Source organism: Helianthus annuus, chromosome 12, assembly GCF_002127325.2.
Source record: "Helianthus annuus cultivar XRQ/B chromosome 12, HanXRQr2.0-SUNRISE, whole genome shotgun sequence".
NCBI lineage: Eukaryota > Viridiplantae > Streptophyta > Magnoliopsida > Asterales > Asteraceae > Helianthus > Helianthus annuus.
In genome coordinates, this window is record NC_035444.2 from 158,093,997 (window position 1) to 158,119,045 (window position 25,049).

The window sequence follows — 25,049 nt, forward strand, 5'->3', positions numbered from 1 at the left end:
AGGTTGCAGGTGCTTAAAACCATGCGAGACAACATTACGTCATCATCCATCTCAGCAATGGTCTTGTGCACAGAAGGAGGAGCAAGATGACTAAGAGCATCCTCACAAACAGCAGCATCCTTGAAGGCGTCATCATTTTTTACCAACCAAGCAGGCACATAAGTACCTTCAGGATTCAACCCTTCAACGTCCCTGCTTGAAGATTCCTGAACAGGGGTAGAGACAACCTTCTTGCTTTGAACCTTTTTACCACGAACAACCAACTCCTTGTCCTTCTCAACACCTGCTTCAACTTGATCTTCCGAAACTTCAATATCATCACTCAAATCCACTGGTTCAGTAGACGTGGATTGAGGGCCAGCTTTCAACAAACGACGAGAAGATCGGCGAGTTGAAGACTTCGGAGCATTAGACTTAGTAAAACCCTTAACGTTGGCAACACTAGCATAACCCGTGCCCTCAAACCTTTGCTCGACAGTCCTAACCACAACATTCTCACCCGGAACAGACGGGGCATCCTCAAACACAACATCAGAAGTGTCGTCACTCTTGATAAAGTCCAAAGCAGACATAACTGGCAAAAACAAACAAAAGGAAATAAGTCATAAGCAAAGTGAAATAAGAAAAAGGCATAAGGGGAAAATGCATACCAATGCCATTTCTCATTAGCACCGGATCCTGATCGGCTTTCCCCCAAATATTACTAACCCCTAAAAGCACTAACAAATGTTCGGGAAAGGGACGAACCCTCGAAGGGCACCCCCGAATGGCTGTAAGAAAAGCATCGTTCAACTCAGATTCAGAAGGCTCCGGATCATTAAGAACAGCATCCGGATGCCTCCACACCATTTTGAAAGGAACGATAGACTCAGAAACCCAGAAAAATCGATCCTTCCAGGACCCAAGTGTTGTAACCATGGATGAAATAAGACAAGTATCAACCTTTGATGTCTCAAAGGTGAACCAGTCACCATTCTTGGCCAAACGAAAAAACCTCCGGAAGAGCAACAAAGAAGGATCGTATCCAAGAGCACGACACAAAACTTCAAAGTGCAAAACCCTAGCCATCCCCTTCGGATGAACTTGCCCAAAAGAAACGCGATAATACTCAAGCAAGTTCAAAACGAAAAAAGAAAAAGGGTAACGAAGATTTGACCATTGAAAATGACGACAATACAAAGCAATCGAACCAGGATTTGGTTTGTCAACGGAAACATCGCAAGCAGGGGCAGTTGGGTTAAATTTTTTATCAATACCATATTCCAAACAAAACAAGTCTACTTCCTCTTGTGTCATTCGAGAGAATGACTTTGCTAAATCTTTAAGAGCACCCATTTTTGAAGAAACTAAAAACGAAAGATGGAGAAGAAAACTAACCTCAAAGAAGGAAGAAACTTGGAAGAATTGTGAGTAAAATGGAAAAGGTTTACAAAGTATAAAATAAATATGAATTTAGGACAGGGGTAATAAAGGTAAATAAATAACTCCTGCAAAACCGCCGCCTGACACACATCAATCAAATCAACTGTCAAAATTCAAAAAGTAACTGCCTTCAGCCTTTCAAACCTCCAAGTAACGAACCCTTGAAACCTTTAAATAACAAAACATATGCATAAAAGTCAGAAGTCTTTGAGCATACTACCCCAAAAACCTCTGACTTGGGGGGCTGATGACGGGGGTAGCCCAAGATTAAATAAGATGACTAAATATGCAAATGCTTAAAAGGTTGAAAGGTTCACCGGATGAAAAGCTGTAAAGTGAGAAAAGCGAGGAACAGTAATCAATCACATCTGAGAACTCGTCTCACCAACTCACGCCCACAAAATCAGAGCAGGTCTGCACGAATACACGCTATTAACCAGGGGTTCAAAGCCTTCAACCCCAAAAGGGGAAACCCTCCATTGCAAACAGGTTCCACTAGTCTTGTACATACCATTTTAGGAGATGTCTTCCCCTATAAGAAGACAGCTCATTTCACTCCAAAGACATTCCGAAACAGAGAAAGATTCCCTCATCTCTGGTCATTCATAGAGTACTTGCTCACTTCCAAGTTACTCTTCATAACATTCACCACACACTCGTTCTATTTGCTTTCTTTTCTGGATTCGAGCTCGCCTCGGAGAGAGAACTTCAAAGCAAATAACAATTACATACTAGTGAACCTCCTTCCACGTTTTGCAAACGTGGAGGGACCTCGCGACCTGCGTTAGGCAAAACTGAACCCTTCAGCCCTTTTGCCTAACCACCTCAGCTACCATCCTCGGTCTAGTATTTGTTGCATCAACAGGTTTTTTATTCGAATATGAATTGGAATCGAATTCGGTAGGTTTTAATTGAATTCGAATCGAATACGAATTCAAGGAAAAATAAAAATTATTCGAACAATTCGATTCGAATAATTCGAAAATTCGATATTCGATTCGATGAACACCCCTACTAGGGATGCCCTAAAACAAAGACGAGATGATATGAAATTTCTAGCCCAGCTCATTGATCACCTAGAGGGTGAAGAGTTGGAACTAATGTTGAAGACGAGAGAAGAGATAAAGAAAAAATATAAGCGTTAAGAATTTTTTTATGTAATTTTCTTTATTTACGTAATTTTCTTTATTTAAAAAACAATAAAAATTTAAATTTTTTGTTTTAAAAAATACAAAACAGCCATTTGGGCTGGCCACGCCCCAAACCCCCGCCCCACCACATCGTGTTCAATGTGGGTTAGCCAGCGAAGGCCCCCAAGCCACGTGTCAACCCATGCCCCAAACCCCCGTCCCACCATACCCCACGTTCTTAAAGGCACTTAACAGACTGCAAACTACGGAGAGGTATGTCCCAATTTCATAGAAAGGGTATTTGATGAACCTATGAGCAGAATACGTGCCATATGACTCATAAGAGGACAACGGTAACAGTAATGATGACGATGACTGCAGTAGGGTCTTCCATAAACCCTGGGAGGACAAACATTCAACCGATTCCAATTGCTCATTTGATTCCATTGGATGTCTTTAGCTTTTTTATCTATAATTTTAAGTTAATATGTAATGTTTTATTAGGTTTATGTTATGTTATATTTTATTATGTAATATTGATTTAAAAATCATCAATATGTTTTAAAGAATTTTATCATATGTTTTACTTGTTAAATGTAAGGATCAAATACAGGGTAAGAGTTGACTACAAAGTCTACTTTTTCTACAATGTGTAGGAAGCGATCTCACTGTGACATGTGAGTATGTGACATATAGAGTTTTTTTACTAAAGGGCATAAAAGTAATCAAATAATTATCTTATTTATGGAATATTATTATATCATAAACAAAAAAGGAGATTTTTAATGAAACAAGATATATCATATCAATTCAAAACCTGCAGTTACTTAAAATTGCAAAGATTGATTCATGAAGAATTTATTCACGTTGTGTTTTATTAGTCACACACAACACGCCATATGATCATTCATGAATAATTTCTCTACGTTGTCTTTTATTAGTTACAAGTTTATTCACAATGTGTTATAGCAGTTTATGTTATAAGGACACGCCTTTGTAATTCTTGATGTTGTGTTTTGTTAATTATTGGTTTCATCGGGATGTGTTATGCCAATTTATGATTCACAAATGACATTTTTTTTTCTTGAGAATGTGTTTATAAATATTAGGTTCTTCATGATGTCTTGTAGTGTATATGTAACACTAGAGTAAAAACATCATAACTTGGTCACCTTTGAACACACTAATAGTACATCTACTATCAAACATAATATTGAGTTCTTCATGATGTGTTATAGTGTATATATCACACCAGATGTAAAAAGATCATAATTCATAATCTTTGAACACACTAATGGTACATTTACTATCAAACATATTTTTATCCATATCAAATAAGCAATTTAGATCCATTATATTAAAACACATACTCGGTTTGCCCAACAACCAATAAAAAAAGGAATGCAAACAAACAAATATAGCATAAAACACACTACTTTGAACACAACATCCAGAAAAAAAAATTATAAACAACCACATCAATCAGTGCCTTTGTCTTCAACACAACCCATTGCCTTCTTCTTCAACACAACCCACTGGATACTTCAAACGCATGATCTAACCAAAAGCAAGCTACAACACATCATGTTCTTCTGGTATAACACAACAATCATGTTCTCGTATAACACACTGGTATAAACATACTTTGATCTCTTACAATCAAAACAACTTTCAAACCCTAGGCTTGAAGTATAAAAACACACCTTTGCCCGATGATCCCTTCTTGAAATGTTTTTTTGGAATAGATCAGAGCTTCAATTTTTTGCATTGTCTCAATGTTCCTGAATCTTTTTCTTGCAAGAAAATCGAAAAAAATAAACACGACGATAATGGATTTTCAACTTCCAGGATACAAAAAAAACACACTTGTATTTGAGTGGGAATTTCTTATCTAAATCCATTTCTAGCTAATTTTGCTATGACTGAGGTTTCCAGAAGTGTGTGTTTAGAGAGAGGAAAAAAATGCATGAATGTAGGGAGTTAGGTTTATGTCGACAGTTGTATGACTAATTTAAAACACGCATAATGACCAAAATACCCCTAATCTATTAAAACAATTTATTTTTAACACACAAATATTACCAAAATGCCATCAAGATGATCTTAACCATTAAACACTCCCATCCTATGGCTAAGATAGCTTCCTACACTTTGTAGGAAAAACACACTTTGTAGAGGAACTCCACCCTCAAATACAAATGGTTCTTAACATAAAAAATGGCTTTAATATGAGAAGTGAAGGAAGTTTTTTTTTTTATTTTTTTTTTCTATCTACGAAGTATGAGGTTTAATTGCAAAATGTAAAAAAAAAAATCGTGATTATACACTAAACGTACGAATGACAGTTTTTTACGATGGCATTTTTGTAATTAAACATACTGGTACAGTTTGTCTTATTTCCTCCCATTTTCAACAAAAACTGTCATTTCAAAAGATCAAAGCCCTAAAAAATTCAAAATGCTCTTATTCAAAGTCTTCAAATCTTCAAAAAATCTTCGATTCTACCATTAGCCATGTCTACACAAAGTAATTTCAACGATAATGAAGCATTTGTAGGATAATTTTGAATTAGTTTTTTCTCAACCGCTATTCATCTGATCTTCTTTTTGGTTTTTTTTTTTTTACAAAATGCAGATGCTACAACAACAATGAAGGATAACAATGAGAAAAAGTCGAAAACCGTTGATTCTGGTATTAATTTTTCTGAAATATTGATAATTTTGTTGCGTTTGTAGGGTAATTTTGAATGAGTTGTAGCCTGATAAACTCGTAGGGTTATTTTGAGTGTTATTTGATTTAGTGTACAGTTGTTTTGGTTGTAGGGTAATTTTATTCTATTATAGGATAATTATGAATGAGTTGTTGTTTGATGCACCTCTAGTGTAATTTTGATTGTTATTTTGATTTAGTGTATTTTATTGTGGTTGTAGGGTAATTTTGTGAAAGAGAAGGACGCTGCAAAAGAAAAGCCTGTTATGAAAGAGAAGGACGCTGCAAAAGAAAAGCCTATTGTGAAAGAGAAGGACGCTGCAAAAGAAAAACTTGTTGTGAAAGAAAAAGACAGTAAGGGAGAACAGAAAGACCATAAAAAGGATAAAAAAAAGTTTATGAAAAGGAGACTCGTAAAAGAAAGCAATTAGACTCACAAGACGATTTTGAGTTTCCGGTTGAACAATTGAAATCTTTAAAATCTACATCGGAAAATACTGCTACGAAACAGAAGTATAGTAGGAAAAAAAAAAAAAAACAGTAAAGATGACCAAGTTTGTGAAAAGGATAGTGGCAAAAGAACAGAAGTGGACTCTCAAGACGATTTCGAGTCGCCAATTAAAAAAATAAAAGTTGGAAATCTACGGAGAAAGTCAAAAAGATCAGTAAAAGAACACCTCAAGTAGGGGACTCTCAAGATGATTTTCAATCCCCTATCAAGACCAGAAAAAGAACACCTCAGAAACAATTCCCACAAAGGAACTTTGTACAATTCACTAGCAATTCCCTACGCATGAAATGCAAGTCGTCTGGTCTATTGGATGCTATAAGTTCACTTTCGGAGGAACAAAAAAAAGATGTGATAGAAATGGGGTTTGAAGCTCTACTTTCACTAAAGATAACTTCTGTGCCAACAATGTTATGATATTGGTTGGCAATGAACTACAATGAAGACAGGCAAGAGCTTAATACCGGAAATCATCGTATATCAATAACATCAAAGTTAGTAGAAGAATGTCTCGAAATACCAAGGGGTAAGATTGCAGTGCTTGAGAAGAACAAACCTGGAAAAGGTGTTGGTGAGAGAGTTGATGAATTTAAGAATCAATTTGATAACCCGAAAATCAGTGTGATAAAAGTTATTGACTTTCTAGTTCTTTTTTACTGAATAGGGATTTCGTAGGCCCATTTAATCTCTTTCATTAGGCCGATTTAGTGAGGTGGTATTCGCTCATTCAACTTGATTTCTTTTGTCAATAGGCCCTCTTATACGGAGAAGGGCCAGAAGGCGGAAATCAAGATTCTACAGTTTCTGACTATTTCAGTTCAAAATCCGCTCTCAACATCCTTAAGGAGCAGGTAAAAGAGGGGGCAAAGAAAGCAATAGGAGCCGTGACGAAGGAAGTAATCAAGACGGTGGTAGGTGCGTTTTGGGCGTTTGGAGTTATGTCCACCATGGCTGTTGTGAAGTTTATAAAAATGCAATTTCAGAGATCACGGGAGGAACAGTCTCCGGTGGTGATTGTTGGTAATATCGAGCAGGAGGCTCGTGAGGCGTTGAACGAGTTGGTGCACAAATTTGATGAAATTCAAGAGATGGTATCGGCTATAAGCAGAAAATTGGATCAAGTAACGGATGATGTAAAAGTGCTCAAGATTGCAGTGGAGCGGTTGAAGAAAAAACGTATATAGTTCATCGATGTTTCTTTAAAAGACGGTATGTTGTGTGTAGATTTGATTTGATCGATACGTCACACGTTTGAAAGATGGTATGTTGTACATGGATGTAGATTTGATTTGATCGATATGTGATGCGAATAAAAAGACATTAATAGAATTTCTTCAAAGTTTTTTTACTTTTAACGAAAACAATATATCTCCCATGATCAGTCAGTAGACCTGGCAAACGGGCCGGGTTGGGTCATGGGTCAAAACAGGTTCGGGTCAAAACGGATTCGGGTCAAAACGGGTCAATTAAAAAAAGGGTTGTTTTGGTTCGGGTTGAAACTAGCACATCTCTCGAGTAACAGAGCTATCAACACATGTCAAAATTACCCACTATGACAACAAACATCAAAGTTTCAACAACATAAACAAGAATCTTAATCTGCATCCATACTCGTGACAGATGATACCGTCTGCTAAATTTCAAAAGAAGAAAAACCGAGGCCAAAATAGACTAATTGTATCTATGTTTGGTGCTTGTATAAGAAAATGTAGCACATTGACATCACAACAATGTCGATAATCGGTGGCACCAAATTTGACGGAAATTTGCTTTAGGTAGACATCATCACCTGATCGATCGCTTCAAGTGCTTGTTTCGAGAAATAACGCACGTCCACATCGGGATCCTCTGCCAGCTCAACCAAACATGGCCTAACCGTATTCACGCTTTATGTTTTTTGGTACGTTACATTATGACTGTACAGTTGAACCGAGTACGTTGAAACATGTGTTTCTCATGACGTAACGCTTCGACTAATGCATTAGATGTTTGCAAAGGGCCCGCGGGTCATTTTACTAGTTAAACTAAAAAACAAATAAAAAAATAGCGAATTAATCAGAAAACTAATTTTTACCTGTGGAACAATATGCTGCATGGCCCAATCTGGCCCGAATGCCTCTGCAAGGCGTTTCAGGTTGTTAGCAGCAGCTTCTCTGATGGAGTAAACCTGCAGATACACAAACCCATTAACAAAGAAATATAGATATTTAATGAAAATATATTAGTGCTCAATAGTTTGTAAACATATATATATAATTATAAACCTTGTCCTGTAACCATTGCATGCATGCAGAGAGCACCGAGTTTATCATCAAAAAACCCGACACACCTAACTGACTTGCTAATAAAGGTATGTATTCTATTATAGCCAAACGAACCCTCCAATGCCTATCTTCAGCTAGTTCCACAATTGCCGGATTGAGACAAAAGATCGATTCCAATCACAACCAAACATAAAATAAAAATAATATAATAATTAATAATGTAGTCTGAAAATGATAAATAAGTAATTTAGCACTATTAACAAAAGTCATTCTACTTGATCCAGCTTACTAATAATATTCAGACGCACATCTGGAAACTCGTCTTTTTGAAGAGACAGAAACATATGGAGAAGTTGATCAATAGTTGAATCCTGTATTTTTTATACAATTAGATATAATCATGAAAAAGTTATTCAACCATTTGACAAAATTAGTGTAAAATGCCATTTTCGTTCCTAAGGTTTGGCCAGTTTTGCGACTTTCGTCCAAAGGTTTGTTTTTTCGCATCTAGATCCAAAAGGTTTGAAATCTTGCTGTTTTCATTAACTCCATCCATTTTTCTATGTTGAGTCGGGTATTTCTTGTCTCTTTTGTTAACGTAAAGGACTGAATTGCCCTTTAAGTTAATAAAAAAGACGGAAATACCCTTGACTTAATGTAGAAAAATGGATGGAGTTATTATAAATAAGCAACATGTTGTTGCTTTATATGGTTGTATACTATGCATTGGGTGCTTTTCAAAAAAAAATTGAATTTTATTACTTTAAATCCAAAAGTCTTTTACCTTTTACATTTTAACCCTATTGTTTTTTTTTTTACTTTTACCCAAAGCTTTTTAATTTTTTGCAATTTAGCGAAGATGAATGTTTAAAAGTCAAATAGAAAAGTAACAACCAATGAAGGAGTGATGAAGGTTTAAAGGACGAATAGAAAAGTAACAACCAATGAGGGGGTGCCAGACAGCGACACTATTCCCCTCATTGTGTTGGACGAATTGAAAAGTAACAACCAATGAGCAGGATGAAAATGGCAAGATTTCAAACCTTTTAGATCCAGATGCGAAAAAACAAACCTTCGGACGAAAGTCGCAAAACTGGCCAAACCTCATGGACGAAAATGGCATTTTACTCAAAATTATAAAAAAAAAAAAATATTACCTTGCCTAAAACAGGGGCCATGCCCATGATAACAGATGCAAGAGCCGACCTAACATGCTGAGAAGAATCTGAAGACAATTCCTACATGCCATGGAAGAATATGCTGAACAGCGAGTTCCGGACTAAGAATGCGAGAGAATTTGGTGACTTTACCAGCGGCTGCGGCTTCGTTATGCTGGAACCAAATCCGTCCTATTTTTTTATGCAATCATAACCAGATTAGTAAAAAAAAAAAAAAAAAAAAAAAAAAAAAAAAAAAAAAAAAAAAAAAAAAAAACTTAACAGAAATAAGAAGATTACTGTGTGATCTTATTCAGGAAATGATTTTCGAAATCAAGATGTTTAGGGGAAACATACTTGGTAGGTTCGGGGCCCACAGCTTCACAAAGCTCATACAGCTGATTTGCAACCATGTAACGAACGCGCCATGATTTGTCCTAAATTTGAGAACCGGTTTAATAATAAGAACAATTAGATTAAATCCACCAATTTTATTTAAAATTTCAAAACTTATATCAATGTCCTTTCAACAATACAGGGCACAATATGAGGTCATGCTGTCATATAAAGAAGATGTGAAATTAGGAACATTGAGAGTTATAAATTATATTCAGAAAAAAAAAAAGATACAAATTAACCTGAGAAAAGATGACAATCACAGGAAGAATATGTGCAAATACAGTCTTGCGGTTCCAACAACTTGCCAAGAGCCCTCGACAGCAAGCAAACGAACAGAATCTTGATCTATAGAAATACATTTTCATCACTTGCAAGATAGCTAAAGTGGTAAAAGGTAAGATATGAAAGAAAAACATACCGTCTTGTGTAAGATCCTCAAATATTTGCATGATCTCTGTCTTGAGATGAGCCGGTTCCACGGTGGCAGCAAATTTCCCCAAGTTTGTATGTAGAAGCTGATCTCCTAACCATACCATAGGCATATCATCTTGACATAATTAGTGGCTATAGATAGTCCTCAATTCCGCCTTCAACATCTCCGATGCACTAGGATACGCGATGTGAAACAGTCCACAAGCAGAAACTCGCGCAGTAAGTAAACCATTCACCAGCTGCCAGCCATAAAAACAAAACTTGTAAACATTAACTGAAGTAAAATGCCATTTTCGTCCCTGAGGTTTGGCCAGTTTTGCGACTTTCATCCAAAGGTTTGTCTATCTGCATCTGGATTCAAAAGGTTTGAAATCTTACCATTTTCATCCGGCTCGTTAACTCCATTCATATTTCTCCATTAAGTCAGGGGCGTTTTCGTCTTTTTTGTTAACATAAAGGGCAATTTGTTCTTTTTCAGGGGTATTTAGTCTTTTTACATAAAGTGAAAAAGACCTGATTTCCCTTAAAGTTAACAAAAAAGACAATTTACATAAAGTGAAAAAAAACCTAATTGCCCTTTTAAGTCGACAAAAAAGACAAGAAATACCACTGACTTAACTAAGAAAAACGAATGGAGTTAACGAGCCGGATGAAAATGACAAGATTTCAAACCTTTTGGATCTAGATGCGGAAAAAAACCTTTGGACAAAAGTCGCAAAACTGGCCAAACCTCAGGGACGAAAATGGCATTTTACTCTAATAACTCCGACGAAATAATAAAAAATTATTTATGAAGGAAATACTCAGATAAACAAATCAAGCTCCTAAACCAAATCCAGATATAAGAAAAAGTATATAACACAAATGCAAGCGATAACACACATAGGCTATCAATATAAAGATGAAAAATCAAGCCCCTAACCCTAACTAGTTAAATACAACAGCTTGAGCTTGTACTGGGACATGTACATGAGATATGCATTGCAGTTTTAACACCAAGTGTTTAATGTTTGATTATATACAAATCTCAAATCTCTTTTGCTTCAGCTTGTGTTTAGTAAACAACCTATTTACAGAATTTCCCCTGTTTTGGAATCACAAGAAGAAGAAGAAAAAAGTAGCATAACCAATCAGTTAGCTCAGTCTAAATAATTGTAATATAGCTAGCTATTAATTAACTCCTTTGACATTCAAAGATACCTAATGTTGCAAGAACATGTGATGAATGTCCAACAAATTATCAGAATTAAACTAACCAAAATGAGTATACATATTTGTGTAGATTTGCAATATTTTGGTCCATATTATCACTTTCCCTTTACCCTTGCAACAATGATCATATAGAAATACAGTCGTCGTCGTCGAACTCTACTTCATCACTCACATGAATGGTTGACTTTTGTTTACAAAGTCAAAACTACTCTTTACACACTGACTCTGTCTAAAATCTTTTTATTGGAATCGTGAAACACTAACTAACTAGTAACCTATCAAATCTTCTTCTACTTTGTTTCCCCCTCACTCTCTTCTAATAAACACACACACTGTTACTATTCGATTCAATCACCTGATTGATTCTACTAAGAATTCAGCCACAACAACCCCAACGAAGAATTTATTTATTTATTTTTTTTATTTAATGAAAACTCATCGACAATGAAGTTGAAGATGACGTTTCACAGATATCTGAGATGATTGAAGAATTATGCTCTATCTAATAATTCACGATTGGAGATGATTTTAAGATGATTCGTAGATTCTCTATCAAGATTGAATTGAAGAAAAACCCTCCGTGAGAAGAAAACCCTAGAAGAAGCTAGAACAATGTGTAATTCAGTACCAAATTCCATTCATTGTATGATATGATTTGCTCACCAAGACTTAAACATTAACTTGAAAAATAATGTATATACAGAGAGAAAATGTATACATAGTTTGATGAAAAATGCAGCAGCAGTTTCCTCCGTCAAAATTAAAGCCAGCAGCACTTGAGTACCAAATTTGATTCATTCCAAGAGATGTTTTGCTCATCAACTGAGACTTACTATGCAGAGAAAAATGTATACATAATATGAGTAAATGTATACATAGATTTAAAAAAACAGCAGCAGTTTCGGTCAAATTCAAAGCCAGCAATTCAGTACCAAATTCCAAGAGATATTTTGCTCACCAACCACGACTTGATCGTTAGCTTAAAAGTTAAAAGTATATACAGAGAAAAATGTATACATAATATGAGTAAATAAATGTATACATAGTTTAAGAAACTGCAGCAGTTTAAGCCAAACTTAAGCCAGCAATGGAGTTCCAAAGTTAATTCATTCTATAAAGTAATCTTCTCATCAATTGAAATTTAATCGCTAACTCGAAATGTATATACCGAGAAAAATGTATACTGAAGGGGTATGGTCCCAAAAAGTCGCGCAAACCTCCGCCCAGGTTGCGCGCGAGACCATACTCCTTATTTCAGAAAACTTATTAATAATATCCACGCGCGACCTACACGCGTTGTAGTTTATCCCGCGCGAGGCAAGGCCCACAAGAGGCTCAGATATCAACACTTAGCATAAAACAATGGAACAAATGAGCATATTAACCTCGCGCGGGTTAGTTGATGTCCAACAAGAACCACACAGTAGGGAAGCGCACGGCTACCTACAGTGGTACATAAGGTACAAGTGGCAGTAAAAGGAGCCAATGAGCGTCCAGCAGGCTCTGGTCAATCGTGCGCCACGATCGTCTGACGAGAAGTACACAAGGACGCCTACGTGGCACCAATCAGAGGACGGAGACAACTGTCCCACGATCTCCACTTGTCTGCTGATGACAGAAGGACAACAAGGCCGACAACAATGACACGTGGCTCCAATCAAGGTGCGCCAGCACCGACGAACGTCTAGAAGCCACTAAGCGGTCGACGCCAGTGAGACAAAGAGCATATCCGTTTTGTTGTCCGCTTCCGGCCCAAGGTCCATCAGCCCATTACCCCTTACACCTCTCCGGCTATAAATAGAGACCTCATTCCACAGGTTAAACATTCTATTCTCTCTACTCTCACTCTTAGCTCTTAATTACTCTCAAAGCAGTCGCTTATTCTCACGCCGGAGCCTGGTTAAGAGGGAAACCCCCACATTCCCCTCTTAACGAGTAACGGTGTTCTGTTTTGCAGGATCGATTATCAAGTCGGAGCTCAAATATCCATAAGAAGATTAACCATCATTAAAGGAACATAAACCAACCTAATTAACTCCCTAATTAGATCAGTGTTTCTTCATATACATAAGGGGAGGCGGGGTGGTGATGGGCTATTTTCACGCGTGTAACTTTGATCTTTTCCACCGCCATCAACTTTGTTCACGAGTGATGATATTGTGTGCGTGATATATTTCACGAGTGATGGGGGTGTCAGTGATAAATGGATGTGAGGGTTTATTGTTGGGTGTTGTGAGTGATGACCATTGCCACTAAAAAAGGTTGTGAATGGTGAAAAAATGGTTGATGACATGGCGAAAGTTGATTGGGTGTTGTGAGTGATGAGTGCGTGATGACCACCCCCACCCCCTAAACATTATTAACTATAACTAACATTGTGTGTGAGCACAAATAAACAACTAACGGCATGAAATTTCCATTGCAGCTAACTCAGTTAAACTTACATATATATCTAAACAACATAATCAAAATAATCAAACTGTAAATTGATTAAAAGTTTCTTCGAAAGCTGAGATCTAGACCTAACCCTAGAATAACAAATCTGAAGGCAAATAGGCACTTATATTTGGGAAAATATAAAGGAAACGCGATTCTAATGATACTAACTCCTAAATTAAGGTTCGTGATTGTAACGGAAACGTGAAATAATAAATTGTGGTGAAATTATATTACATAACCCTACAAAAAGTAATTTGCGGTGTCTTAAAGTAAGTCAAAAGTTGTGTCTCTTTACATCACACCTTTTACTAATACCCCCTACAAAAAGTAACTTGGGGTGCCTTAGAGTAAGTCAAAAGTTGTGTCTCTTTACATCACACATTTTACTAATACCCTTGCCTTAATAAACATATAACCCAAACCAACATGTCCCAATATACACACCCCTTTTTCTAAGTCAAACTTCAAGAATCATGTCTTTTTTCTTTTACTTAAACTTCAAGAGTCGTGTTTTAAGTCAAACAATTAAATACGTCAAACTTCGCGACCCGTTGCAAATCATATGATATTTTGGTTCAAATCGATTTAACCATTGCAACTTTTGCTTTCAACAGTAATTGACACTGAAGGGGTATGGTCCCAAAAAGTCGCGCAAACCTCCGCCCAGGTTGCGCGTGAGACCATACTCCTTATTTCAGAAAACTTATTAATAAGATCCACGCGCGACCTACAACACGTTGTAGTCTATCCCGCGCGAGGCAGGGCCCACAAGAGACTCAGATATCAACACTTAGCATAAAACAATGGAACAAATGAGCATACTAACCCCGCGCGGGTTAGTTGATGTCCAACAAGAACCACACAGTAGGGAAGCGCACGGCTACCTACAGTGGTACATAAGGTACAAGTGGCAGTAAAAGGAGCCAATGAGCGTCCAGCAGGCTCTGGTCAATCGTGCGCCACGATCGTCTGACGAGAAGTACACAAGGACGCCTACGTGGCACCAATCAGAGGACGGAGACAACTGTCCCACGATCTCCACTTGTCTGCTGATGACAGAAGGACAACAAGGCCGACAGCAGTGACACGTGGCTCCAATCAAGGTGCGCCAGCACCGAGGAACGTCTAGAAGCCACTAAGCGGTCGACGCCAGTGAGACAAAGAGCATATCCGTTTTGTTGTCCGCTTCCGGCCCAAGGCCCATCAGCCCATAACCCCTTACACCTCTCCGGCTATAAATAGAGACCTCATTCCACAGGTTAAATATTCTATTCCCTCTACTCTCACTCTTAGCTCTTAATTACTCTCAAAGCAGTCGCTTATTCTCACGCCGGAGCCTGGTTAAGAGGGAAACCCCCACATTCCCCTCTTAACGAGTAACGGTGTTCTGTTTTGCAGGATCGATTACCAAGTCGGAGCTCAAATATCCATAAGAAGATTAACCATTATTAAAGGAACATAAACCAATCTAATTAACTCCCTAATTAGATCAGTGTTTCTTCATCGGTTTCGATTAAACCGTTTCAACTTTATACACCGAATCAATTGAAAAGAAAGAAAACTTCAATGTTTGGAAAAGATTAATGCCACCTTTTCACAAAAAGCAACAATGGACACCACTAAAACTCACTTAACCGACGCGTCTTCTCCCATGCCATTTGCCACCTTTTCACAAAAAGCAACAATGGACACCACTAAAACTCACTTAACCGACGCGTCTTCTCCCATGCCATTTGCCACCTTTTCACACATTCCCTTTCACATTCTTAATATTGTAACTATACCCTATCGACACACCCCCTTTATTTGCTTAAAGAATAAAACAAATTAAATAAATTCCATGCGGCTTCAACTTTAACCAATTGACACACCCCTTAAATAATCTCAATCTTTCTTATTACCTTCCATACCCTATTAAAGAAACTAAATAAAATCCATTGTCACTTTTCAACTTTATTCAATCGACACACCCTTTAATTTTCACCACTTATGCCGATACCAGATTCTTCGACATCCCACATCCCTTTCTTTAATATCATCATTCGCAAATCAAAACTAGGGCTGTCTTTTTTAACCGAAACCCGAAACCCAAACCGAGACCGAAGTCACCCGAACCCGAAGTAGACAAAACCCGAAGAACTAGTAACCGAATAACTGTAAACCCGAACCCGAATATAGTTCTATGGATTGGTTAACGGGTTGAATAAAGGGTAAACGGTTTAACCCGAAAAACCCGAAATAACTTTAAAACAATTAACATATTTTCTACGTATAGTCATATCTTTTAAAAGGAACTAATAATCCTTTCCTATTCCATGATGCAACCAACCATATCTTCTAAAAATTTTAAATCACTAATTCCATCCATATCTCCAATTTTTAAAAGTTTAAAATCACAACATATAATATATAATGTATGGAATTAAACATGTTACAATTAATAGTTTGTTTCTAATTAAAAGACAGGATGCATTTTACAATTTATAATCTGTATTAAATTACTATAGAAGAGTTGTTTTTATAAAATTGTTTTTGTAGTGTTCGCTAATAACTAATATTGATATTTTAAATTTTAGAAGGTTGTATTTATTTGTTAACCTAGTTCATTTTCTAACCCAAAACCCGATCTAACCCAACCCGTTCTAACCCAAACCATTTAACCCGAACACTGAAGAAACCGAACCTAGAAAGGTTTGGTTATCGGGTTAAATATTTAGTTTTGAAAACCAGAAAAACCCGAATCGAAAAACCCGAAACCCGATTAAAAAACCCGAAGAACACCCCAAAACCAACCCACCAGTTATTATCGACATCTAAGGTAGTATTTTAAATTTTGTTAAATTGTTTCAATGAAATGTTTATCCGTGATTACAATTTGTTGTTTTTTTTTGGAGGATTGACAAGGTTGTTGGGTTGTAGCAATTTTAATCAGTTTGCCTATCCCAAGTGTAATTCAATAGATTGAGTGTATAATTATGTAAATTGTTGGTAATCAATCGGATAAAGTGATATCTGATTAAGTTTTCTTTTTCTATATGGTTTCAATGAATTGCGTGCATGAGATGTGAAAATTGTTAATAATCAATATTATTCGATTTGCTGATTCACTGTGATTTAGTTTGTGTGAGCATTATGCAAATATGGTTGAATTTAAATGAGATTTTACATAACGATTTTGTAGATAATCATAGAATTTTGATGGAGTGTGTGTATGATAATGTAAATTGTTAACAATCCATTCGATTAGGTTTGCTGATTCAGTGTGTTATCGTTTGCGTAAGCGTTATGCGGATAGAATTGAAATCATGTGAGATTTTACATGAAGATTTAACTGATTGTTGTTTAACTTTTGATGATCAAAATAGACTTAGTTAGGGCTAGATAACATCATTTAAATAATTACAAATATATATGTTGATACTTGATTTGATGAGATTTTGTAAACGTAGGTATGATATTTGAATATTTGTTGTTGTACTGTTCAAGTAAAAGAATAATATAATACATATGTTGGATTGGTGAAAAAGGATATGATGTTGTAGGGGCTTTTGTTTTCATATGTGATATTTGAGTTTGTGTAATAGTAATGCAAACAGGTGAAATCTTTTAATTGTCTGTCTTCAACGTCCACTAAATCTTCTTTTGACTTAACTTTATTTAATGCATTTTAGTTAAAAAATTTCTTTGATTCATAATCCCATTTATTGTATCATTGATATGAACCGAAAATTAGGCCATTATCTATATATATAATCAAAAGTTTAGTTGCATGTTAGTGTTTTAAAGTCAAAATTTATGATGTTATAAATTCAACACTTAAAACAATATTGATCAACCTATTTAATCTAAAGAAGCTCAAAAGTTATATTGATTTGTAACTTATCTATACTATATTAAAGTAAATAGATTTAATTTTATGCATTTAAAAGGTAATATGAAATGGTGTAGACGGTTACTAATTTACTTACTTCATGTAAATGACTTGGTTTTTTCATTTAATAGGTGAATAACTGAATATAAAACGGTGGGCATTATATTGTATTTAAAGTTTTCATTAAACTCGGTTGGTATACACAGTGTAAGCCCAACCCACTATATAATCCCTTTTATCTTTCTTTCCTCCCCTCATTTGCACCAAACCCTAGCCCCAAATATTATAGCTTTCTAGACAAACACAAACTTCAGATTGTTACTCGACAAACACACCCACTGCAACTTTCTAGAGAGAGAGAGAGAGTCAGGTGAGTATGAGAGAGGGGGACGACCGGCTGCCACCATGGGCGGTGGAGCTCCGGTGGCTGGTGTCGTCGGTTGTTGACGTTGTTTGGCCTGTGATCGAGCGGAGGAAGAGAAAAACGGGGCATGGTGTGCGGCGGCAGTGGTTTCGTGGCGGCGTGCCGTCTTTCCAACGAAATAACATCAGCAACGACATCAATATCGGAGGTCATTTGGACCTCCGATGACAGCGACGTACGGCTCCGGGGTTCGGGTTCAGATTGGGGTTCTTAAATGTTCGGTTTTGGAGGCGACACAAGGTATTGGGTTTCTACATCATCAATCTAGGATTCCGGCGAGTGTAAGGGTGGGCGGGGTACCCACCGATTTGCAATCGGGGACCCCCCCTGCCGCTTCGGTAGAGTGCCGCCAACAAAAGCGGTGAAGAGAGAGAGGGAAGATATCGGTGGTGGGCTGCCGAAGAGGGGGGAGGAGAGAGGGAGACTTGGTCCAGTCACATCTTTTCTTTTTTTTTTTTTTTTTTTTTTTTTAAAAAAAAAACCCAATTCACCTAAGAGGGGAGTGGCGCCATCAAATGGGGGTGTTAGGGGAGTTTAAGAGGGGAGTTGACGTGGCACACGGGGATTGGTTTGGCGTAAGAGAGGGGACTCACCTATTAGGTGAGCACCCCCTTCACCCTAAGTGCTTACATTATTTTTGAATTAAGTTAATAAAGAGAAAATGATTATAGGAAGTTTTGGTAGAATTTTGGCATGTCTATAAAGTTGTGATGGAGCGAAGGCATTAGCAATTATTAAAGATAAACTCTATTGTTGCGGTTTTTTCTATCCCATGCTGGATAACATCATTGCATCTCAAGCAGCTTTAACTTCGAATCCAGGTATGTATTTCTTGAAACAAACAGATTTGTTATATATTTTGATTAATGTTCCTAGAAAAAGAAATCATTTTAGTTAACGTTTTTTTTACATATTTGTAGACGAAAAGAAGCCGATTCTTACAGATTTAATCACCTACGTTCAATTGGCTTCCAGTTACATAGCGGGCTAACAACTCTTATATATGGTTAAAGAATTTTAAGTAGTATAGACAGGTTTTATTTGGTATTGGAGTTTTTTGATATAAATGTAAGTAGTATAGTCGGGTTTTCTTTAACCTAAAATCTCTAATGTATGAATAAATGGGTAATTTATTACATTCACTTGACCTGCAAGGGCTTTTGTGTTAGTTTATATACACTCATTGTTTGAGACTTGGAGATACATCAAAGCTTTACAAATGGTAAGTGTCGGACATTAAGATGGAAAGAATTTGTTGCAGTTTTCTATTTGGGTGTTGAACTCTGGTAAATGATCAAGGAATGGATTGTACTTATTTTTCGTTATAAAAGTGTCAGTATAGTTTGATCTCAAAGTTTGAAGGATATTGGTATGAAGGTGGTACCATTGGCCTCATTGCCAAAAGAAATGACAACAGAATATTCAATAAGAAATGGTATTACAGCCTGTAAATCACAAGCACACCTGCTACGATTCGCCAATTAGGCAACGAATTCCTGTACTACCACATCGATGGGTTCAAATCTATTAATTAGATAATCCAATTCATTTTTTATAAGAAGCGTCAAAGATAATTTATTTAAAGTTTAATATAAATTAAATTTTGTATAGTGGCACATATAATTCGATTCGATCAGCCTTACTTTACCATTATCTTTGTATTTGGTCTTTGTTTAAATTTTATTCAATATCATTTAGTAATTCTTATTTGTTTTTTTTTAATTTTAGTATTTAAAAACTTTGGGATACGAATGAGCCAGTTTTCATCTTAGACCCTTATGAGGTTTAACCGTTTGAAATTTAAAACGTGTTGATATAATTGTGATTCGATTGGATATGTTTCTATTGCAGTATTTGGATTGAATTGACTGTTGCAATTTAATAATCGTCAGTTATAGTTCGTTTTTTGAATATAGAGAAACACTGACTTATTTAAGGTGCTTGATTTGGATGAATAGTAGCAATATAAACTGCTATTGTAATTTGGTGTGATATTCAATTTAGTATCAGCAACCTAATCAAATTGTGCCCTAAACATAGAGTAAATGTGTTCACCAGCAAGGTAATAATATGTGTTAAAGTAAGGCTGATCTAACCATTGTCCCTGTAATGTATGTTTTTAGACTTGGCATACATGTTTGTTCTTAAACAGATTCCGCAAACAAAGTTTCCTGTGCTATACACGCCTTAAATTTTATGTGGCCGGCTTATGGTACAAGCTCTTATCACGTTTTGTATGGCTTCTCTTACATTGTCTTTTGGCTAATTATCTTTTATCCATACATAAACATTTTCCCCGAACGCACAACAAAATGAAGGACACTAACTGTTGGTCATACCGTGCATCGCACGGGCCTACCCTCTAGTTATAAAATAAGGTTGAAGTAAAACTCTTTAATGTGGTGTTGTATGCTGGGATAAAGAAAATTAAATGAATGTTTCGTATTAAATAAAAGATTTTCGTATCTCATAATCTATGCTAAAGAGAATGATAATCAGTATTCCGTCGCAACGCGCGGGTTAACGTTAACTCGTAACTCTACAAAAAGCAACTCGGGTTGCCTTTTTAAAATGAAAAGTTATGGCTTTTAAAAAATCACATATACCCCTTTGCTTAAGCTTAACACATACCTTTGTTTAGGTTGCCTTTCTAAAATGAAAAGCGATGACTTTTTACAAAAAAAAAAAAAAAAAAAAAAAAAAAAAAAAAAAAACCACACATATATACTTCTTTAATTAATACATGCCCCTTTGTTAAACAAGACATACCCCTTTGATTAAATCTTGCCACAATAATTACACTAGAATTACCACCCGTCGCAATGCGACGGGGGATTCATTACTTATATATCATGTTAGATGAAAGGAAAATGTTTCTCACATGACCACGAGCCCGTGTGTAAAACCGAGAAAAAATAACTAAGTCGATCTTTGACTCGCACGTTGTGACAGACCTATCAAACGGGGAAAAATAGACGCGCTGTGATGGACATGTCAAACAGGAAAAAATAGATGAAAAAACGTTGATCATCACACGTACGTTGCGGCGTGTTAACTGAGAAACTTAGAGCGACAAATTAAACGCAGAACTTATGAAAGATGAAAAATATATAAGAGACCAAAGTTGAAAGTAAAAAAGTGTTGAGATTAAATTGCAAAAGATGAAAAGCTTTGGGTTGAAAGTAAAAAAAAATATTAAAGGGGTTAAATTGCAAAAGATGAAAACTTTTGAATTAGATGTGAAAATTTTAATTAATCAAAAGAGTTAAAATACAAAAGATTGAAACTTTAGACTTAAATTGCCAAAAATCGAAACTTTAGAGTTAAAAAAGAAATCAATTTTAAATTATGAAAACAAAAGAGATAAATAGATTTAGTTAAATTGTTGTTTAATATTAATATTAATATTATTATTATTTAATAAAAGAGATAAATAAAAAAAATAAAGATTAGAAATTACCAGAATGACACGTGTACAAAAGGATTTTTATTTTTATTTAGTTTAACATACATACACCATCGGCTACCGAAACGTCATGCCTCTTCAAATCATAGCTGATAGCTTCAAAAAATATACTACTATTATACATACATACATATATTATTATTATTATTATTATTATTATTATTATTAATAAACGAAGGTAATGAACAGTAAATTTATTGCTATAATAATATAACATTAATACAGCCGTACACCATCACTTTCTCAACTCAAAACCCTCACATCAACCCACTATCACCCTTCCACCATCCATCCCAGGCACCACCAAATCCGGCCGCCGGCCGCCGGACACCACTCCACACTCCTTTCCCCCCACAACACGCGTCATCCACCGTGCCTCTACCGACATCGACACCACGCCTCCCCTTACTACCACTGGTCTGGCTCCCACCGGCGTCAATCGAAGTCGGCGTCACAACGACGTTAGAGAGGGAAAGAGAAGGCCATACGAGAAGAGAGGGACTGCAGGGTTTTGGGAAGGGTTGTCCGGTTAGGGTTCCGGCAACTTCGTGTGCTACACAAGGCGGCGGCGCCAGATGTCACACCCCAACCGATGGCGGAATCATCGGGGCGCGGCACTAGGCGAATCAGATTGCTCAAGAGAATCTATAACAACTATATTGCGATAATATTTATTACATTTGTCATCCCATACTAACAAACAATACAATCACGTAAGTTATCACGGATTTCTTGTCCTCTCGAACAATTCAAATCCGACAACCTAGATTTTAGATGCGTTTCTAGACTTCCTAGCTTGATTTGATGTAAACTTCGGCTAAACCTGCAACATACGTTAAAACTTTGTCAATACAAAAGTATTGGCGAGTATACAGGTTTGATATGTGTAGTATGATAGATTAAAAGTGCTGCGAATTTCCACATGCATAAACGTAATACACGACATATATACTCACAAAACTGATACTACCAGCTAAGTCCTCGATGCTCGACTCTGGCATAACTAGACCCCGTCGGGCGAAATAGTACTATACTAGTTGTTGGTGGGACGTCACGAGTATAAGTCCTAGCATACATGTAACTAGCATCACGTATATTTATGCAAACAGTTATTCGCAAGTGATAAATTGTCAAATTGAATCATTCGTTTGATAAGTTCGGTTTTTATGGAACGTATGTTACACCCAAAATTCGATAAAAGGGGTCAAGTATACTCACAGCGCGTATTCGGTTAGGTTTGCGGAATCGGTGCCGGAGAACGTCCTGATTTCAGACAATTTACGTGAGTGATAGATTACTATGCGTTAACGGTATCGATTTGCGTGAAATCGGGCAAAATTGGGTTAAAATCGGACAAAATAGTGAAATTGGGCTGGCCCAGTCGAACAGGCCACTCAATCGAGTGGGCCTGGTCGGTCGGACGGATGGGCCTGATCGATCGGACGGATGGGCCTGATCGATCGGACGGATGGGCCTGGTCGATCGGACTGCCTGATCGATCGAATGGGCCACTCGATCGATTGGCCTGTTCGATCGAATGGGCCACTCGATCGATTGGCCTGTTCGATCGATTGGGCCACTCGATCGACTGGTCTGTTCGATCGATTGGGCCACTCGATCGACTGGTCTGTTCGATCGATTGGGCCACTCGATTGGCCATCCTGTTCGGCTGTTTTTGATGATTTTTCGAGCGTTTTTCGGCGTTTTGAGTCGAGTCGTTATGATGAGGTGTTTAGCAACTGAAATCCCGTCAATTCCGACCTGTTTTAACGGCCGGGAATCACCCCGTTCATCAGATTTGGTCGTTTTTGTCGGTTTTTCCGTGTTTAACCCGAAATCGATCATTTTATGTATAGATCTGAGGTAAAAGCCTTGATTTTACTTAGGAAATGCCCTGGATCTGAGTTGTTCTTGATGATATGAGGTCAACACTTGAAGTTCATAAGAACTTTGTGATGAAATCTATCCGAACATCCCAAATCCGTGGCCCTTTGATTAGAAAAACATTGATTTGGTTGAGATTCGTGAAAAATCGTACGTAAATCATCCGAATCTGAGTTGTTCTTCATGGGATGACATCACCTTTGAAGAACTTTGTGGTGACATCACCTTAGAACAGCCCAAATCCGTTGATTTCACGGTTGAAAATTGGGATTTGAAAGATAGAAAGATGAAGGATTGCATTTGGATCAAGAAAGTACAAGATTCGGGTTGAAAACTTACAAGAATCGGAAGAAATCGAGAGATTTGAGGGCTGGAGCGTCTTGGTCGGTTAGGAGCAGCAACACAAGTGTTTGGGAGTGAATGGAGGGGTATTTATAGGCAAGGAAGGAGAAAGGAAGGCAAAATAGTGACTGGATCGGCTGGCCCAGTCGATCGGCTGGCCCAGTCGATCGGCTGGCCCAGTCGATCGGCTGGCCCATTCGATCGGACTGGCCCATTCGATCGGACTGGCCCATCCGATCGGCTGGTCCATCCGATCGGACTGGCCTATCTGATTGGGCCGGTCTGACCAATTGGACTAGCCTGATCGAATTGATCCGTTCGGAAGCCTTTTGATCCCGTTTTTGGTGCGATTTCGACGGTTTGAACCATATTTTCATATATTTATATAATTATTAAATTATTTATTATTATTAATCACAAAAGGGCCGTATATACGTATTTATGTATCCAATATTCAGTGCGTTGATCGAGTTACGCGTGCCTTCGAGTGCGTTCTTCGATGTGATGTGCCACAATGATTACCGGGGCACTACTTACTCGTATTGCTATCATCGTCATGACGGCTGGAGTCATAGCACTCACCCGATAGTCCTTGTTAGCGTTGATTACTTACGTTTTGACACCTCACGCTTATCGAGAAGGGTAGATTAGGCCTTTACTCGACATTATCATGAGTGTTATGCAAAATAGGTTTGTACTAATGATAGAATATGCGTAATCATTCGATTATACTTCGATTTAGCGATATAATTGATATAGTTACATTATGATCCGAATCTCCGGTGCTAGGCGTAACGAGTGTATCGAGTAGTAACAACGCACGAAGGTGCGGGTTGTTACAGTATCCCCTCCTTTAGGAAATTTCGTCCCGAAATTAATCCAATAGTAGGGTCGTAAGAGTTGATGCGATTGAGAGTAGAGATTAATAGCGTCTAGATAACGAGCGATCGATTAAGATTTGACGAGTGAGAACGGAGAGAAGATACGATTCGATTAGTTAAAAGTGATAACACACACAAAAAGCAATTCCATAGCGTTTTAAACTTACCAATACTCGATTAATTTCCGAAGTTAATTAAGAAAAATCTCCTCATGGCGCGGTGTCGACCGTTTTGATGTCCACACCAGCGTTATGTGGAGGGTTTTGTTATTTGATAACAGGTTTTGAGTTTTACATTTTAAAAGAATCAGGTGGCAAAATAAGTTTTAAGAAAACTTTCCTACAACGTGGGTTCGAGCGGAACTCGACTGTCGAATCCTCGTTCTCGGGAAGATTCCTGTCGGTCATTGCAAAGGTTTTTAAGGAAAGAATTGGACTTATGAAATTTTCATTGGGCACGGAGCCAAACTGATTCAATGTTTTCTCCATGTTGTAAGGAATTTCATTTGT

The 25,049-nt window shown here is 37.2% G+C and overlaps 1 long non-coding RNA gene and 1 pseudogene across 1 annotated transcript; both read right to left on the minus strand.

Moving 5' to 3' along the window:
• Positions 1-3,887: 3,887 nt before the first annotated feature.
• On the minus strand, positions 3,888-4,531 carry LOC110896064. The gene is made up of 2 exons (XR_002567606.2): positions 4,256-4,531; positions 3,888-4,109 (listed from the first exon to the last, which is right to left on the minus strand). It is a non-coding gene; the product is annotated as an uncharacterized LOC110896064 (long non-coding RNA).
• A 2,754-nt stretch (positions 4,532-7,285) lies between these two features.
• LOC110893606 lies at positions 7,286-12,152 on the minus strand (annotated as a pseudogene).
• Between the last annotated feature and the right edge of the window lie 12,897 nt (positions 12,153-25,049).